This window comes from Onychomys torridus, chromosome 11 (assembly GCF_903995425.1).
Source record: "Onychomys torridus chromosome 11, mOncTor1.1, whole genome shotgun sequence".
NCBI classification, from domain to species: domain Eukaryota; kingdom Metazoa; phylum Chordata; class Mammalia; order Rodentia; family Cricetidae; genus Onychomys; species Onychomys torridus.
The window spans coordinates 44,449,825-44,468,480 of NC_050453.1; the positions used below are offsets into that span (position 1 = coordinate 44,449,825).

Consider the following 18,656-nt stretch of genomic DNA (forward strand, 5'->3'; position numbering starts at 1 on the left):
TTTGAAGAGGTCTTATATGATAGTCAAAAGGATGCTAGGGTGTTGTCCACGGGGATGGATAATGAATGGCTATTAAAGGGACTAAAAGTAGCCCAGATAACCGGCAAGACTCTGACTGTGCAATGGGGAAGTTCTAACCTGCCATTCATCCTTATAGAACCTTTTTCTGAGAACTTCCCATACCAAGAGGAAGAGGCAGTATACCACAGAATTTTACAAGTGGGTGGGGAGATGTCATCCCACACTGTCAACTGGTACCTTCAATTGTAGAATAAACCCGAGTTTGCACCATGGACTTGAGGACTAACATGTGTGTTCGCTGACTGCCACACTAGTATAACTCAGTGGGAGCTACTGTGGGTATGTAGGTACTGGGGCTGTATAGGCACTCTTTATTCTAGGCCCCAAATAAGCTTTATTTTAAAATTAACCTCAACCTATAAATAATAGCTTCTGAGTCTGGCTGTCCTTTGTTATCTGTCCCACCTCTGCATCTGTATTGCTGTAAGGAAGCAGCCTTTGCTGAAGGCTTTGCGTGTTTGTTTGCTGGCTCTTCACAATCACTGGAGAAAATCTTCATGGTTGAATGTAGTAGTTTTAAATAGTGCAGACGCCTTTGCTCTGAGCACAAATGGGAAGTCCATTTCCTTTCCAGCTAGACTCTCACTCTCCCTGAGGGCAAACAGTTGAGGAATTTGTTCCTCCATGTCCTCACTTCCACAAAGAACTTTCCTGTGAAGTCACCTTCCCCCTTTTCTTGACAGCCCTCCTGTCCCCCAGGCCTTTCCATGGCTTCAGGAACACAGTCCCTTCTGTTCTCTCCCATGAATCTCAAAACCCACATGTCTAATTTCCCCCTGGATCTTTTCATATCAGCATACTAAAACCTCAACTTATCTTCTTTACAAACCAACAAACAAAGAGTATTTTCCAGCCAAGATTAGTGAAGCCTTGTCAAAACACACAAACATCAAACATAAGGAAATGATACAAGAACCGACAAGCTAGGAGTTGTTGAGCATGCATTTAATCCTAGCACTCACTCGGGAGGCAGAGGCAGGTGTATCTCTGTAAGTTTGAGGCCAGCCTTGCCTACATACTGAGACCTTTCTCTGTTGTCTATGGGAATGAACAACCTTGTGATCCATCCAGATCCACTGTTAGTGTTTAATCAGTGTGGAATGTGTCACATTTAATTGTACTTTTCCTATGTGTGCTTATTTGTTCCTGTGTATGGATGTTTCCTATCTCTCTTTCCTACAAAGGATATGAATTCTATGAAGATAAGATTTTTATCCTGTTTTGCCCAATGTTAAATTCCAAGTGCTTGGTATTTGGGTCACGGTAAATATTTGTTGAATAAGTATGGTCTATTTTCTCTGAAATCAACTTTAAAAATAAAATGTATTCATTTTTATCATGTAGTAGTTTCAAACCCAAAGCATCAACACTATTCAATGTCTTTTTTTTCCCTAACTGTCACTGGCAGTCATTGCAGAAGCTGTTGGAGTTATCTTGTGGTGGCTGGAACTCTGGCCCACACTTGGTGTTGAGGGATAAGAGAAATGGAAAGTTTAAAATCTTTGACAGTATTCTTCAGTTGGAGTCCTGAACCATTTCCCGTGGAACTTGTCTCACTATGTTTAATGAATCCTAAGAGCTGATCACACAAATGATTTCACTGGGCCTGGCAGCATACCTCTGGAGTCCCAGCACCTGAGAGTTGGAGGCAAGATGATCAGGAGTTCAAGGCCATCATCAGCTACAAAGTAAATTCGAGGTGTTAGAATCTTGCCCCCACTCCTGCACATGCACAGCTCAGGGGGTGCTGGCGACTACGTACATTTGGCATGTAGACTCCACCTTCTCTCTCTGCTCTGCTCCCTCCACCACCACCATTTTTCTCTCTCCCCAGGCCTGGCTCTCCTCTTTCTCTCCCCCCCCCCCCCCCCGACTTTCTCTCCTAATAAAGTTATTAAATAATGTTATGGGATGCCAGAAAAGAAAAACTCTTAAGAGGCCCCTAATAAGTCAATTGGAATCTTTAACTGACCCAGGACTGTCCTAAACAGATTAGTCAGAAGCAGCCTGACCCCTAGTTGGAGTTTTTAAGGAAAACAAAAATGCAGCACCGGAAATCTACCACACGCAAATCTTACTTACAGAAGTGGAGAGATAACAGTTAAAGGTCAGATAGTCAACCTATAGCTCAGGATCACATCCTAGGAATTTAGGGCGGGTCTAGAGACCAGTTTTATCCAAGATAGTCTTAGAAATACTTTTTTTTTTTCTTTCTGGTTTTTCAAGACAGGGTTTCTCTGTATAGCTTTGCACCTTTCCTGGAACTCGCTCTATAGACCAGGCTAGCCTCAAACTCACAGAGATCCGCCGGCCTCTGCCTCCTGAGTGCTGGGATTAAAGTCATAACCATAGTTCAGTAGCCTACTACATTAACACTTGTACATGAATAAAGATAAATATATCAATCTATAAGTCTAAATGTCAAGGGATGAATTCTAATTCATACTAAAAATGGGCCAGTGGGATGGTGTAGGTGTTTTCCACCAACCTGGTGACTTGAGTTTGATTCTGGAACCCACATGGGAAGTTGAAAACCAATTCCCACAAGTTGCATCCCCCATAGCCATGCACACAAATAAATAATAACTGTAAAACAAATTCATAAATTTATTGCTAAGAATGCTTAACTCTCACATGTGAAATGGAATCCTTCCCCTCCTTCTATCTTACCTAGGGTTTCTTATCTGCATATCTTGATTTGTTTGTTGTTGTTATTTTGTTTAGTGATGGGGCCTGGCTTGAATTCCTGATTCCCCTGCCTCATCCTCCCAAGTGCTGGGATGGCGGGGGTGTGCCACTGTATCTGTTTTGCTTAATTTGATTCTGTCTCTGTCAAGAACCCACCTTTCTGCATGTGTGGTTTTCAGAAGGCAGCATTTTACCTGAAGCATGCTTACAGCCTTGGACAAGGAAGTGATGATGTTATAGCCTTGGTCATGTGCTTACACTGGTTATGCCCCTGGTTCCTCATTTGTTCAAAATTGTTGTAAAGGTAAGTCACTCCCCAGGACTGCTCTCAAGTGCTGGGAGAAATCTAAATCCACCATGTGCCTCTACTTCCAGCACAAGCCTTCAGGCCACCATTGATTTTGCTATGCAGATATCCCTCAATTTTTCATTTCTGCTCCTCCGTTATCATCTTTTAAATTTTATTTTATTTTATTTTCACATTCTAAACAATTTATTCAGTAATAGGATACTTCAGGCTGCTTTGGGCCCTTGAATCCAGTTCACTTGCTTCAGGCATGGGGCCATGCAGCCTAGTAGAGCCAACCAGTACACAGCAGCCTGTGACCACAATAATGATGGGTATAACCTCTTCATCTGCCATAGCTCCTGTTGACTCCTTTGTCCTCGTACTCAGGTGCTGGGACTCTACTGTCACTGTGAACTGGAGGTCTAGCACATTCACCCAAGAGGAGGTGAAGGGCTTAGCCTGGAATCAGAAGCCAGAAGGACCAGATGTAGAGAGACAAACAGATGAGCATCTGGATGGTGGCTGTCAACAGGCTGGCATCCTTTAGGTGTTCTGCCATGCCCTGCTCCATGTTGAGGACCATGCCACCATCCATCCAGGGCCCATCCTCAGAGACTGAGCCTTCGACCTCATAGAGTGGTAACTGACCATATGTACTGCTATACCTAAAGTACAGGGACATGCAGGCCCCAAATGAGGCAGATGAATAGAAGAACATCAAGCTTACACGGCAGTTAATGGCATTGCCCCCAGTAAGACCCACGGTAAAACTTCAGAGTTTCTTCATTCTCTTCAAATATCTGCTTCTTCTCTCTTCTCCCCACTTTGCCCTAGGCACCATAGGGCTAAAACAAATCCTTAGCTATGTGGCAAGGGTGAGCAACCAGAATTGCGGTTAGTAGACCCCCCCACACTGGCAGCCATGCACTTCTGGATCTTTTAAGCACTTGCAGATGAATATTTGGGCTGCTGGTTATTAGACAAATAGTAATAATAATAATAATAATAATAATAATAATAATAATAATAACAACTTCTTCAGAGACGATCAGTGGCTGACAAAATGTTGGATGGCCAGAATTGGCTCCTTTTTCTGGTTCATCTTGACTTAATTCTGGTACATTGTGCTTTTAAATTTAGGTTCTTCCATTGACATTTCAGGACAAGCTGGCTCTGCAAATCAGCTGTTTTCACTTATAAGTGTTGAATGTCATTTATTTTAGCAACAAATGGAAAAAGTCTATTTAGAGAAGATGTCAACCTCTAACTTTTAAGTTCCTTATCAAATATTTTCACGTAAGAAATAATTTTAAAGCCTGGTGTGCTGATGTATGTCTGGCATCCCAGCCCTTAGGGGTTGGAGAAGGCAGGAAGATGAGGAGTTCAAGGTCGTTCTCAGCTACATAACTAGTTCCAGGACAGCCTGGCTGTAGGAGACCTTGCCTCAAAAAAGATAATTTTTAAAATGAAAAGTTATAAAAATAACTTAATAGGCACATTTAATAGATTTAATTTTGAAGCTATGTGGAGATGAACTCTTAACATTATTTCCAAAATTTAATCTAAAGTAATCCTCATCCATTTAGCTAGCCCTTTTGAACAGTTGGCATTTCTTTTTTAATTGCTATTATTGTGAGGTGCGTAGAGCACCTGTCATGGCCTTCAAGTGGAGGTACGAGGACAACTTTTATGGAGTCAGTTCTCTCTTTTCACCTTTATATGGGTTTTTGAAAAGTGAACTTAGGTTGTCAGGATTTACAGTAAGTGCTTTTACCCACTGAGCCATCTTCCTGGATCCGTGTGTGTGTGTGTGTGTGTGTGTGTGTGTGTGTGTGTGTGTGTGTGATATAAATGGCACATGTGTGCAGGTACCAGCCCTCATGTGTGTGCATGCAGAGGACATCAGGAGTCCTGCTCTACTTCTCGGCACCTTATCCCCTTGAGACAGGTCTCGGTCAAGCTGGAGTAAGCTAATAGAACATCCTATGCCATAAAATTGTATTACTTCTTTGATATTGTTTGACAGGAAGGAAGGAAAGAAGCAAGCAAGCATTTAAACCCCCTTTTCTTTGCCGTGGTCACTCTTACACCAGTAATTGTTAATACAGGAAAAAAATACTTGGTATCAAATGTTTATTGTAGTTTACTAAGACAATGCTTCAGTGGCTATATTATTAATAATGATAAAATATCATCCCTTCATTAAATCACAGCACTGATGAGTTTCTGTAGAAGGAGAGCATGATGGGTAGAATCAAGAAATCTTCACACAGCCCTGTCTGAACTTCATTATTCAGACTGCTCTGTGGATCATTACCCAGAGCCTCAGACAGGATTGAGCGAAAGGATGATAAACATGCTGGTTGCGGTGCTGGTTACCGCGTGGAAAGGTCACGATCACGACAGAACCCAGTGTTAGTTTTCAGAGCTTTATTAGGAGGGAAAGCAGGGAGGGGAGAGAGGAGAGCCAGTCCTGGAGAGAGAGAAAGATGGGGGGCAGGAAGAGGGGAGCAGAGTAGAGAGAGAGGATAGGGTCTAGGTCCAGCTTTTAAAGGCACGTATGTAGTCGCTAGCGCACACTGATGATGCAAGATTCAGTCCCCCCACTCCCCAACTCCTGAACTGCATGTATACAGCCATGCAGCTGGAGCAAGGGCAGAATCCCAATATTAAAGGCACACACCTAGTGAATTACAGACATGAGGCTTAAATATTTACCCTTTCTTCTGCTTAAACTGCCTAGTAGTAGGAACCCACGTGGTTAGGAGGGCTCTAATGCCTTGTTGCTAGGTCTTGTTACCTGAGTGTTTTGTGTTTCTGTCTTCTGTTTTTAGTGGTTATAAGATATGACAACATAGGTGAGACATCTAGATCATGTCTCACATTGTAAACTTCCTGTAACTGTCAGGTGTGAAATGTATTTAGGTGTTAAACATGAATCACAGATGAAAGGATTTTACTATTTGGCATGTGATTTCCTGTTTACTTCTTTTTATTTTTTTTATTTTTTGTGGTAATGAAGACCAAAACCAGGACCTTGCATATATTAGCAAGCACTATACAACTGAGTTATATTTCCAGCCCCCATATATGTTTTAATGTCCTTCATATTATTGATTTGGGAATCATAGTAGGCTTCTCTATATGAAGTCTCTCTACATAGTAAATATGCAAGTACGTATTACTTTTTTGGGGGGAGGGGAATTTTGTTGGTGTCTTCTTTTTTTTTTTTTTTTTAAGATTTATTTATTTATTGTGTATACAGAAGAGGGCACCAGATCTCATTACAGATGGTTGTGAGCCACCATGTGGGTGCTGGGAATTGAACTCAGGACTTCTGGAAGGGACGTCGGTGTCTTAACCTCTAAGCCATCTCTCCAGCCTCCAAGTACGTATTACTTGTACAATGGTAGGTAGTAAAGACTTTGAGGCTTAAACTTTATGCTAGAAAGAACTTGCAGCCATCCTCCAGTCTCAGCCACTTGAGTGCTGGGATTATAGAGGTGAGCCACAGTGCCTAGCAAAGAGGGATCTTTTTAAGGAAAGGGATGTAAAGTATCACATTAGGCAGAAGAATGTGTTTATATTTAGAATCCAGAGTTGATGAGAATGCTCAGTGTATACAGGCACGTGCCAGTGAGTCTGATGAACTGTTTGTTCCTGGGACTCACATGGCTGAAGGAGAGAACTGATTTCTACAAGAGCCTAAGAGCATGTGCACACACACACACACACACACACACACACACACACATAGACACATAGACACACACACACACATACACACATACACACATAGACACACACAGACACACACACACATACACACACATACACACACACACATATACACACACACACACATACACACACACACACACACACACATACACACACACACACTACGTTTAAAATGTAAAAGGCCAGGTGTGTTGGCACACACCTTTAGTCACAGCTCTTGGAGACAAAGCAGGTAGATCCCAGACCAGCCAGTGGGCTATAAGACGAGACTGTCTCAAGAAAAAAAAAAAAAAAGAAGGAAGAAAATGAAAGACAAAAACATGTGAATGTAAGTCACAGAAGAATACAAAATTTAGAAATAAAAAAGTCCCACACTTACAAAACTGAAAACAGCTTACTAATTAGTGAATTACATGTCATATGGTTTTCTTGCAGTTTTGTTTCATATTATACATTTTAAACGTCTTCTTTTCCTCAAAAGATTTTGGGATAACAGTAACACCTCTCTTAATTTGTTTTTTTTTTTTTTGAGGCTGGGTTTCATAATGTAGGTGCTGATCCCTACCTCATCTCCCACAGTGCTGCAATTGATTACAAGGATTGGTTTTTGTAAAGATAGGGTCTCACCATGTACTACACTGTAGGGAAAGTTAATCTGGAACTCCAGAGAGCCTCCAGTCTCTGCCTTCTGAGTGCTGGGAATAGAGGCACATAACATACTGTTATACCAAGCCATTTTTTTTCTTCCTGTTTGAGACACTGTTTCCTGTAGTGCAGGCTACACTTGAACTTGCTGTATAGCTGATGATGATCCCAAGATGAGCAGCTGTCAGTAATACTATTTTCAATGATCAGATTTTTCTCTCCCCTCCCTGTACAGTCTAGTATGGCCTTGAATTCCATAGTCTCCTGCCTCTTCCTAACAAGGACAGGCCTCACAGTCTTTCCCAACACTCCTATTCTATCCAAAACTTTACAGATAAGGACACAAAGGCACAGAAAGGTCACACAATTTGCCTAAAGTCAAACTGAAATTTGAGGCAGACATGTCTGAAGCCACCATCATCAAGTCTGAGCTAAAACCAAAGGACAAAACCATCCTGCCTCAGGCTCCGGAGTGTAGGGATTACAGTGTGAGCCACCATCAAGGTTTAGTTGTTTCTTTTCCTTCCCTCCCTCGCTCCCTGCCTCCTTTCCTCCCTCCCTCCCTATTTCCTTTCCTCTTCTTCTTTCTTCCCTCTCCACCTTTCTTTCTTATTTATGTATTTATTTATTTTTTGAGCTGAGGATCAAACCCAGGGCCTTGCGATTGCTAGGCAAGCGCTCTACCACTGAGCTAAATTCCCAACCCCTCTTTCTTATTTTTTTGAGTCAGGGTATTATGTACCAGGCTGGCCTTGAAGTCTCTGTAGTGGAGGATGACCCTGAACTCTAACCCTGCCTTTACTTCCCAAGTGCTGAGATTAGAGACATAAGCCTGAAGACCTTTTCCCATTCTGTAGGCTGTCGCTTTGTCTTGTTGTCCGTGTCCTTCGCTCTACAAAAGCTTCTCAGTTTCAAGAGGTCCCATTGATTGATTGTTTCTCTCAGTGTCTGTGCTACTAGTGTAATATTTAGAAAGTGATCTCTGGTGCCAATGCGTTCAAGACTACTTCCTACTTTCTCTTCTATCAGGTTCAGAGTAACTGGATTTATGTTGAGGACTTTGATCCACTTGGACTTAAGTTTTGTGCATGGTGACAGATATGGATCTATTTGCAGCCTTCTATACATTGACATCCAGTTATGCCATCACCATTTGTTGAAGATGCTTTCTTTTTTCCATTGTACATTTTTGGCTTCTTTGTCAAAAATTATATGTTCATAGGTGTGTGAATTAATGTCAGGGTCTTCAATTTGATTCCATTGGTCCACATGTTGGTTTTTATGCCAGTACCAAGCTGTTTTTATTACTGTAGCTCTATAGTAGAGCTTGAGGTTGGGGATCATGATGACTCCAGAGGTTGTTTTATTGTACAGGATTCATTTGGCTATCCTGGGTTTTTTGTTTTTCCATATGAAGTTGAGTATTATTCTTTCCAAGTCTTTGAAGAATTGTGTTGGTAATTTGATGGAGATTGCCTTGAATCTGTAGATTGCTTTTGGTAAGATTGCCATTTTTACTATGTTAATCCTGCCTATCCATGAGCATGAGAGTTCTTTCCATTTTCTGACATCTTCTTCATCAACCCCACATCAGTCAGAGGGCTGATATCCAGAATATATAAAGAACTCAAGAAATTAGACATAAAAATGCCCAACAGTCCAATTAAGAAATGGGCTATAGAACAAAACAGAGAATTCTCCACAGAGGAAGTTCAAATGGCTAAAAGACATTTAAGGAATTGCTCAACATCCCTAATTATCCAGGAAATGCAAATCAAAATTACTCTGAGATACCACCTTACACCTGTCAGAATGGCTAAGATCAAAAACACTGAAGACAGCTTATGCTGGAGAGGATGTGGAGCAAGGGGAACTCTCCTCCACTGCTGGTGGGAATGCAAGCTTGTACAGCCACTTTGGAAATCAATATGGTGCTTCCTTAGAAAATCGGGAATCCATCTCCCCCAAGACCCAGCTATAGCACTCTTGGGCATATATCCAAGGAATGCTCATTCATTCCACAAGGGCATTTGCTCAGCTATGTTCATATCAGCATTGTTTGTAATAGCCAGACCTGGAAACAACCTAGATGCCCTTCAACTGAAGAATGGATAAAGAAAATATGGTACATATACACAATGGAGTACTACTCAGCAGAGAAAAACAATGACATCATGAGGTTTGCAGGCGAATGGATGGATCTAGAAAAAATCATCCTGAGTGAGGTAACCCAGACTCTGAAGGAAGAACATGGTATGTACTCACTCATAGGAGGATACTAGATGTAAAACAAAGATGACTAGACTGCTACACAACTCCAGGGAGGCTACCTAGAAAATAGGACCCTAGGAAAGACACAAGGATCGTCCAATGACAGAGAAATGGTTGAGACCTACATGAACAACCTGGACGACAGTGGGAGTAATGAAAGGCAAGATTTGAGGGAAAGAAAGCTTAGGGGAGCAGGAGATCCCAGCTGGATCAAGAACTGAAAGGGAGAACAAGGAATAAGAGACCATGATAAATGAAGACCACATGAGAACAGGAATAGGCAGAGTGCTGGAGAGGTCCCCAGAAATCCACAGTGATACATCCTCTGTAGACTGCTGGCAATGTTTGAGAGAAAGCCTGATCTGACCTAGTCTGGTGATCAGATGGCTAAACACCCTAATGGTCGTGCTGGAACTCTCATCCAATAACTGATGGAAGTGGATGCAGAGATCTTCAGCCAGGCCCCAGGTGGAGCTCTAGGAGTCCAATTGTCGAGAAAGAGGAGGGACTGTAAGAGTGTGAATTTTTGAGACCAAGATTGGAAAAGCACAGGGACAAATAGCCAAACTGATGGAAACACATGAACTATGAACCAAAAGCTGTGGAGCCCCCAATTGGGTCAGGCCCCCTGGATAAATGAGACAACTGAATAACTTGAACTGTTTGGGAGGCACCCAGGCAGTGGGACCCGGACCTGTCCTTAGTGCACGAGCTGGCTGTTTTGAACCTTGGGCTGGACCTTCCTGTACTGAATCCACCAGGTTGAGCTGAATCCCCAGGGGAGTCTTGGCCCTGGAGAAGATGGAAATGGAGGGGAGGAGATGGGGGGAAGGTGGGAGTGGGGGGCGGGAGGAGGAGGACAGGGGAACCCATGGCTGATGTGTAAAATTAAAACACAAATATAATAAATAAAAAAAGGAGAAAAAAGAGACATAACCCTGGTGTAGGCTTCATTTTTGTTTTCTTAATTATTCAATTCTTAAGAAACTACAGTAACTGAAGTTGAGGTAGTGGACATGTGTGCTTCTTTTATTCTTGATGTTAATGGCAGTATAGCTGTATAATCTTTATGAGGATGCTATAATTTGACCTTGAAAAGCAATATCTGAGAACGACCCTCTCCTTCCAGTGGCCTGGAAGCTTTATTGACTCACTGGTAGACAATGTCATTTTCTTTTGGCATTATGGCTTATTTCCCTTGACCTTTTAATTATGTTCATTATATCAATAGATTTCTTAATGCTGAAATCTCTTCTTTGGGAAAAGCCCTATGAGTCATGCAGAATTAATTTTTTTAAATGTCTCCCTATGCTACTAAGGAATTGTTCATTAACATTGATACTCTTGGGAAAGATGGCTCTGTCCTGGGTTTTATGTTTGTTTGTTTGAGACAGAGTTTTGCTATGCATCCCACAGTGACTTGATTCTGTGTAGATCATTGTAGTCTTGAACTCATTGTAATCCCTCTGCCTCAGCCTTGGTACTCTAGTTTTAGACCATGTCTTTGTCAGCATTTGCTACTGCTGTTTGATTGGGTGTTAGCTTGGATTCTTCTTTGGAGGAAACAGAAACATATTCCAGGTGATGAAAATGGATTCACACCAAGGGTGTGTCTTAGTTAGGATTACTGTTGCTGTGATGAAGCAGCATGACCAAAGCAAGTTGGAGAGGAAAGGGTTTCTGGTTTATGCTTCCACTGTTCATCATTGGAGGAAGTCAGGGCAGGAACTTCAACAGGGCAGGAACTTGGAGTCAGGAGCTGATGCAGAGGCCATGAAGGGGTGCGGCTTTACTGGCTTGCTCCTCATGGCCTACTCAGCCTGCTTTCTCATAGAACCCAGGACCACCAGCACAGGAATAACACCACCCACAATGGTCTGGGCCTTCCCCCATCAATCACTAATTAAGACAATGTCCCACAGGCTTGTCTACAACCTGATCTTATGGAGGCATTTCTCAGTTGAGGCTCCCTCCTCTCTGATGACTGTAGCTTGTGTCAAGTTAACGTAAAACTAGCTAGCACAGGTGGCAGCACTCACCTAGAATCCCAGCACTCTGGGAACAAAGGATTGCTGGAAATTTGAGGTTGGTCTGCATTATGTATTGAGTTGGAGGCTATCCAGGATTGTACTGTAAGACCCTGTCTCAAAGAAAAAAAAAAGAATAAGAAAGGAAGGAAGAGGGAGAGAAGGAGGAAGGGAGGGAGGTAAGGGGAGTGGAGCAGGGAGAAGAAAGGAAGACAGGGGTTCATGAAGACATTTAGAAATTTCTGGGTATATGGAACACTATATACTGGAAAGAGGTGGCACACTCAGGTTCCCTTTGTTACATCTTCACTCTCTCCTTCCTGACTGTTCCCCATTCCAGCCCAAGCAATTTTTATTAAGATACTCTTAGGAAAACAGGAAAAAGAAGTACTGTAATCATAGTACTTGGGTGAATGGGCTAGAAGGATTATCAGGAGTCCAGGCCAGTTCAGGCTATAGCGTGAGAGCCCATCTCAAAAGGAAAAACAAGGGGCTAGACAGACGACTCAGGAGTTAAGGGTTCATGTTGTTCCTCTAGAGGACCTTGCATTTCCCAGCATTCACATGGTAGCTTACAACCATCCATAACTCTAGTGCTGAGAACTGAACCCAGGTCCTTCTGCAAGATCAGCAAGTGTTCTCAACCACTGAACAACCTTCCACTCTCTGTTCCTACCCTCTTTTACCCAGTAAGGAATGTTCATCCTTTAGGATGAAACAAATAAAAAGATTGTTGTTATATAAACAAACAAAAAATCTTAACTATAACTCCCATATCATTGTATACTTTTCATTTTTTAAAAAGGATATACTTATTTTTATGTGTGTATGTATGTGTACCTACATGTAAGTACGTACACCATGTGTTTTTCTGATATCTGAGAAAGCCAGAGAGAATGTCAGAAACAATTGTGCCACCATGTAGGTGCTGAGAACTGAACCCAGGTCCTCTGCAAGAGCAGTAAGCACTTTTGATGGCTGGACCATCTGTTTAGCCCATGTATACTTTTCCTAAGGGTCCCCTGGCAGTTGTACTTTATGCTTATTATGTGAATACTTATGTAAGGAACATCTCTACAACTAGAATGCATGCTTCATCAAAAAGACCCTCCTCAGGCTAACACAGAATTCTGTAGGTATCCAGATTTGGCCTCAAATTCATATCTATCTTCCTGCCTTAGCCTCCTCAGTGCTAGGTTTGCTCATCCTTACCATTATATTGTTATCATAATGTTTTCCCTATGTTTACATGAGTGAGTAAATAAACAAGGGATTGCAAAATGACTAGAGTCATTAATACCCATGTAGATCTTAAACTGTCTATTGATGTTTAGTATTATAAACATCTCACCATAGCAGTCAAGTTGTATGCAAAATAATGGATACTCTGCAACTTGAATTGTCTATAATTTGCAACTACACACATCTGCAATTACATATGGTAAACTTTCTCTGCAAATAGATAAAATCTTACTGGAAGAAGTTGAGTTGTAGAATCTTACATTTGAAAACTGCAGTTGCAGTAAGATCATCGGAGAAGACATGATTCACTTCAGTTAAATGGTCTGTATTTGGATGTCTAGGCTTGAGAAATAAGTAAACAATGGTGGCCCTTAAGAAAGATACCAAGTGTTTTCCACAATGCTGTATATTTCCACTCTATTCACCTCATGGAGCATTAATCAGAACCAACAATTTCAGAAGCACATCATTGCCATAATTGCATTAACTGTGAAGACAGTTTCAGTGACAACATGTCTGTCACTGTCGCCAACAAAGGCAATATCTGGATGTAATGTGCAGATGGAAAAACTTCAGGCAGACTTAAGACTGGAGTCTGGCTCTCTGGTAGCCATCTTTAGCTGAGGAAGAATAACATCTATCTATCAGCATTGTGGCGAGGAGGAGTTGCTATCAGCATTGACTGAGTTTCCTCCCGATCACTCAGGTTTACTGAAACCGGTTTTTTAAGCTCTGCATGTGATGTTGGTACTGAGCCAGAGTTTTCTATCTCTGCTCTTTCTGTGCTTGCCTAGTTTAGTGAGCTCCTGGGCTTGGCCATCTTCTTCTCTACTCAGTCATTCCTCAGCATTTCTGTTGTACAAAAGGTCCTAGAAGTATCAGGTTTGGGGTACAGTGTAAGAATCAGGCTTTTATAGAACTTGAAGGTCTTTTTGATGTAACATCTCTATCTCCAGTCATTAAAAAGCATCTACTTGGCTATTTTGCTCCAGTTCTATTTCTAGGATGATATCTGACTGTCTGGTTCACCCAGACTAGACAGGAACACTAGTCTGCTTGTGCGAAGTTAGCAGGCCTGGCTCCTTGGTAGAGAGCCACGAGAGAGTCTGAGGACAAACATTCTGGCTTCACAGCTGGTTTTGTGTCTGGATTTTAGCTTCCTCCCTTGTGAAGCATAGATGATACATGAGATAAGAGGTTTCTCCATAAGAGGCATATAGTGATAATCAGAGCATGTGAAATGAAAAACACTGTGAATATAAGTTAGCTGGTGCTACACGGGTCTATAAGCCCATGAAATCTGCATTTGGCTAAGTCTCATTCATTTGGGAATTAGTGAGTAAGGCATTGTCATTGAACAAAATGATCAACCCAAACAACATAATTTCATATATGGAGGCATTACATATATACAGGAGTAGAAACAAGAAGAGCTGCGGATATAGCTCAGTGGTTGAGTGTCTGCCTAGTGTGCACAAGGCTGTGGTTTGATCTTTGGCATCACCTAAATCATACCTGGTGGTACACGCCTGGCATCCTTGCCCTTAGGCAGTGGAGGCAGAAGAATCAGAAGATTTCCAGCATCATAGGGTGGTCAAGGCCTGTTAGTTAAGACTCCAATCGAAGCAAAACAAAACAAAGTAAAAAATAAACAAAAATACTTGTGTGTGCGCACATACATTTTAGTTGTTTAGAGTTTAGTTCAGAGTTTCCCATTCTTTGACCAACAAACGTTTCGTAGGATGTTAGTGAGAAGCAGGCAGGTTAAAGGAATGTTTAAGTAGATCTTTGCAATTCACCATTCACAGGCCGACTAGCCAGGCAAGACAGTGAACACCTGCAATTCCAGAGTTTAGGAAGCTAGGTCAAGAGGATCACTCTGAGTTCCAGGGCATTCTGGGCAACCATAACAAGACCTATTGTTAAAAATACAATGGAAATAAAAAGCAACAACAATAAATCAACAAGTCACCATAAACCATTCATAATCAAAGAGTTAAGCACAAACTAAGATGTGAAGCAAAATGATAATTTAAAATTCCTGTTATGTGTGGAAATAAGGCGAGGTAAGAGTGTTTTATCTATGGCAACATTAGCTGCCAGTTAAAAGCAGAAACCACATCTTTCCTAGATAGTGAATACAGAAGGAAGTGAGCTGGGAAGGGGGTGGGCAGTAGATACTTTGTGTTAGCTGCTAAAGTAACAACACTATGAAATCCAGTAGTGGGACAGCTTCGATTAAGATTCCTATCTATTGGCTAGGTGGTTAAGAGTGCTTGCTGCTCTTCCAGAGGAGACAAGTTCGGTTCCCAGAACCCATCTCGGCTGGCACACAATTGCCTGCGACTTCAGCTCCAGGGTCTCTGACACTCCTTTGGCCTCCTCAGGCACACACATGCACATTCCTGCACACTGACATACAAATACATACATAACTAATGTAGTAAATCTTCAAAAGAAAATGTCCGGTGTGGTGTCCTCCTTCAATTCTAGCACTCAAGAAGCAGAGACAAGCAGATCTCTACAATGTCCAGGCCAGTTGGGTCTGTGTATTGAGGTCCAGGCCTGTTAGGGACTCCTTCAAAAAACAACAAAACAAAAAAAAAAAACAAAAAAAAAACAAAGAAGAGATTCATATTTTGTGAACTGTTTGGTTAAAGGACCAGTTTAATGGTCATAAATGGTTGTTACCCCCCTAAAGAAAGCTGGTTTTTGGATCACTTGTCACCATTCCCAAGAATCTAATAAGCTTATAAAGTTTAGAGCAGTGAAATGTTTGAAGAAACTTTTTCTTTAAGCACCAAATCCCCTTACCAACTGTATCAGACAGGGTTCTCTAGAGGGACAGAATGGGTAGAATGAACACACACACACACACCACACACACACACACACACACACACACACACACGTACGCACGCACGCGCACGCACACACACACACACACACACACACACACACACACACACTGTGTATTATAGTGCCTCACATGCTGTGGTCCAGCTAGTCCACCAATGCCTGTCTACCAATGGAAGGTCCCTGAATCTAGCAGTTGTTCAGTCCACAAGACTGGATGTCTCTGCTGCTCTTTGGTATATGTATATATACAGGGATCTAAAAGAAGTGGGCTCTAAGGCTGGTGAAGAAATGAATTTGCCTGCAAGAGCAGGGGCAAGCAGGCAAAGAGCAAAAGCTTTCTTCTTTCACGTTCTTTCCATAGGCTGCCACCAGAAGATGTGGCCCAGATTGAAGGTGGATCTTCTCAACTTGAAAGATCTGGATTTTTCCACTTTAAATGGTTCAATTAAGAAAAATCTCTCACGGGTGTGCCCAGCTGCTTGGGCTTTAGTTAATTCCAGATGTAGACAAGTTGACAACCAAGAACAGCCGTCACACCCACGGAGCATACAACCTTCGGTAACCATCTGTGACTCCAGCTCCAGGGGATCTGACACCTCTGGCATTCATGGTCACCTACACTCATGTACACACACCAATATGTAGCCACACACACCTGCACTTAATTAAAAATAATAAAAATAACTTTTAAAAAAGGACTCCCATATGACATAAGAAAATTAACTTTAAAAATAGCAGTGTTGGGCTGCTCATGGTGGCACACATCTATAATTCCAGTACTTGGGAGGCACCAAGATTGCCAAAAATGTGAGGACAGCCTGATCTATAGAGAGCTGAAGGCCAGCCAGGGCTATACAGTGAGACTGTGCTTTGAAACATGAAACCAGAACAAAACATGACTTTCATTGTGTATGAAGTTTATTTATTATCCTATTTATGTATTGGTACAAAATCTATCCATGTGCTATGATTGTTTAGTATGGTGAGATTTGTTTTCCAGGGTGTGTAGCAAAGACAGGGTCTCACTGGCTGGCGTGGAACTCATTCACTAGATAGTCTAGGTTGCCCTTGAACTTTTGGTGCTCCTTCTGTCTCTACATACTCAGGAGTAGGACTGTAGGTGTGTATGCATCACCCCACCTTATGAAAGAGCTGACTTTGCATTGGCTCTGCCAACTCATTAGCTGATGATTTCAGATTAGTAGTGTATACTTTTTCATTTCAGTTCTCTTATCATGGTGCATGGGGGTGGGGACAGACATTACATGGCCCTGGCTGGCTTGAAACTCACCTTGAATTCACAGGGACCCACCTGCTTTTGCTTTCTGAGTGCTGTGCTTAAAGGTGCACGTCACCATGCCCAGAATACTGTAATCTTTAAAAGAAATTAGGAAAGGAGTAACTATTCATCGTAATCAGTCTTTTCTGTAAAATGACCACTATTATAAAAGAATGCTTTGAATATTAACTCATGAAAATTACCCAGTGCATAACAGGAAGTCAGTCACTAGAAATATCTGTTCTCTTTTCTCAAACACTCTTTGACTGAGCCAGTTTGCTCCCAGTGAGTGGACAGTGGGAAGAAAGAGTGCAACACTGAAGACGCCTCCAGTCTTTATTTCAGAGCATGAAATATCAAACAGGAAATGCTTCAGAAGGTACTCTGAAGCAAAATGTACCATCCCAGTACAGTGTATTGCATGCACATGACTGCCTTACCCCAGATTTCCACAGTGCCACTGTGAATCTTCATTTACACTTACCTGGAAACTGTTCCAGCTCCATCCTGCATGTTGAAGGTGATAAAGGGCAGGGCCCTTGGGAGGTTATTCCATGAAGCCTCTGCTGGTGAGATTAGAGCCTTTATGAGAGAAAAACAAGAGGTCAGTGAACCATCTCAGCTGATAAAGATGATTGCCACCAAGACTGACAACCCAGAATTTGACCCCTGCGACCAACATGGTGGAAGGAGAGAACAGATTCCTGAAAGTTGTCCTCCTACAGTGCAAGTGTGCACACAGACACTGGCAATGCATGCATGCACATACACACATGTACCAAATTTAAAAAAGAGAGAAAGGAAGGGAGGGAGGGAGGGACGGAAGGGAAGGAGGAAGAAACCCAAGCTACTCCTGTCCCTTTTTCCCACAGAGAAGACATAATTTACAAACTAGGAAACAGGCACCCTCTAGTCTCTGAATCTTGATCATGGACTTGTCCAGAAGACGTAAACTTCTAGTTGTCCTGGTTAGTTTTGTCAACTTGACACAAGCCAGAGTCATCTGAGAAGAAGAATATCAATTGAGAAAATGCTTCTATCAGATGGCATATAGAAAAGTCTGTGGAGGAATTTTCTTGATTAATGATTGATGTGGGAAGACAAAGCCCAATGTGTGTAGTGCCATGCATGGGCAGGTGGTCCTGGGGTGCATAAGAAAGAAGGCTGAGCAAGCTAGGGGGAACCAGCTAACAAACATCGTTCCTCCATGGCCTCTGCATCAGATCCAGCCATCAGGTTCCCACCTTGAGTCCCTGCCCTGACTTCCTTCATGATGGGCTATAAACTGTACACTGAAATAAACCTTTTTCCCTCAAGTCACTTCTAGTCATGTTCATCCCATCACTGGAAACCAAACTCAGCTAAGACAGTGTTGTTTCCTAGCTTCTCTGTGATACTGTTGTAACAATTCAAATGGACTAAGAAATACACCCAGGATCCAAGTTTATGTCTATGTATATTCACTCCACAGAATTGGTTAACTCAGTCTATCTCCAATTCTAACTCACTTATCTTTTTAATATGCCTCTTGCCT

The 18,656-nt window shown here is 42.0% G+C and overlaps 1 pseudogene; it reads right to left on the bottom strand.

The window, feature by feature from the left end:
* Positions 1-3,512: 3,512 nt before the first annotated feature.
* On the bottom strand, positions 3,513-16,452 carry LOC118592869 (annotated as a pseudogene).
* Between the last annotated feature and the right edge of the window lie 2,204 nt (positions 16,453-18,656).